We start from the raw sequence: 2,101 nt of genomic DNA on the forward strand, positions 1-2,101 counted from the left end.
GTAGCTTTTGATAATCTTGTCTATTTCTTTTTTTTCTGTGGGTCTGTTCAAGTTCTGAATGCTCATCTCCATTAATTTTGGAAGAGTATATTTCTAGTCATCTAGATTATCAAATTTGTTGGAATACAATCTTTTGTAATACTGTAATATTGTGTTATTTTTCTTTTTCTTTTTTTTTTGGATCTGTGTGATGCCATCTATTTCATCTCTAATTCCAGATATTTTCACCTGCTCTTTATTTTCCTTTGTGAAGTTTGCTAGTGGTTTGTTTAATTTTGTTGATCGTGTTTTGGAAATCGTATTGAGTAGAGGGGTGCAAGGAGTGATAGTGTTGGGTGGGTAGCACGAATTAGACATAAAGCTCAAAATTATGGTTTATGTGATGGTATTAATCACTGTTAGTCTTCTGATTAAATATAATGATTTTTTGATAAATCTAAAGAGGGGATTTTATGAGGTGTGCTTGTACTTTTTAGCTACGTGAAAGTGTGTCTCACTGAGAAAGGGGAATAGGGTCTGAGGTAGTGGTGGTTCGGGTAGGTGGAGAATATATTTAGTAATCTATCAGAGTCACGCAACGACCCAGTATAAAATATCGGGAGAGTGAAGTAAATAAATGTTATTGTGTTTATAGCAGAGGCCATTATTTTGATAGCACACAGATCCCTGCTTTAAGAGAGGGAATGTCTGAGGTGGTGGGTGGACTGGTATCAGGATTCTGCACCATGCTCCCTATCTGCCCTCCATGCCAGGTGGCACTCAGAGTACAAACAGGGTGGAGGACTGGAGGTGTGAGCTGAAGGGCTCTTCTATTCAGGTGAGGGTCCAGAGCAGTCACTTCCCAGCTCCAATAAGTCGCTGAGATGGGAGAGGGGGAAAATAATTCTGTGTGTGTTTGGTTTCTGTTTTTGTAAAAAAAAATATATATTCTGGAAGCCTTCAGCCTTCAAGTTATATGTCTGGTTTACCAGGGTTGCTACCTATTAGATTTTGCGTCAGACTAGTCTCCTTCTCTGTGAATTGCTATCAGGTGTCTATACGAACTGAACTCTTACCAAGAGAGTATGGGTGGCTGCATGGAGTTATGGAGCTTCTGTTCCACCTTCCCAGAGTTCTGGCCTCCAAGCAGGGTTTTCAGGATCAGAGAGGGCTAGGGGTACTAGGTTAAATGGGTTCTTAGAGGGGTCAGAGTGGGGGGAGGTGGCGGGGAGAGTTCCTTACACGCACCTTTGCGTCTCAGAGCTTAAGGAAGAGGGGCAGCAAGGGTTCACTGTTCTGCTAAGCTTCATGGTTTTCTCCATGGGTGAAAAATTGAAGAAGGAAAACCAAGATATTCCTAGAGTACCAAGAATGCCATACACATGACTGCTTTCCCAGAATTCGGGTCTCTACCTGTTAGTTTCTGCTTTGAGGTGGGAGAGTTCTAGGTATGTGACACTAGCTGGGTGCCATCTCTTCAGGTCCACTCTTAAATTGCAATGTTTGTTTTTAAAACCATAGCACTCTTCTCAGAATTTGTGGTATTTTGGCAAAATGAACGAAGAATTACACGGTAAATAAATTTTCAGAAAATGAAGCACATGGAGTAGATGTCCCTTTTGAAAAGTGTATTATACCTTAAATTTTAGCACTCTAGTTTGCCGAAGGTTACAATTGGCAGTGATAGCTACAAACCTGTTTACAGAATTCCCAAATAGATTGGACCTCCGTTGAACTCTTTCTGATCATTAATCAACAGTGTAGATGATCTGCCCTCAGGCAGAGTGGCTTGGGAAGGATATTACCTCCTAACCTCCCTTGCCAGCCCAGAGAAGGGCAGTCTCTCTGGGATTTGCCTTGGTGGGTACTCGATGGAACTCACTATCCTGGGGACTGGATACTCCTAGCCCTGGGTAATGCCCTGTCAGTCTCTCCTTGAGTGCGTGGGTCAGAAGACCCTGGACCAATCTTGTAAGCCTTTCTGTCTAACAATGTCCCAAACATGGTGTCCTGTTCCTGCTTCTATAATTCCACCTGTAATTGTGATGCATATTTTGAAATCATTTTATTGAGGTCTCTTATAGCTCTTATCGCAATCCATCCATCCATCCATTGTGTCCAG

The sequence above is a fragment of the Echinops telfairi genome, unplaced genomic scaffold (genome assembly GCF_000313985.2).
Source record: "Echinops telfairi isolate 266 unplaced genomic scaffold, ASM31398v2 ScPeMD7_7469;HRSCAF=8507_1, whole genome shotgun sequence".
NCBI classification, from domain to species: Eukaryota; Metazoa; Chordata; class Mammalia; order Afrosoricida; family Tenrecidae; genus Echinops; species Echinops telfairi.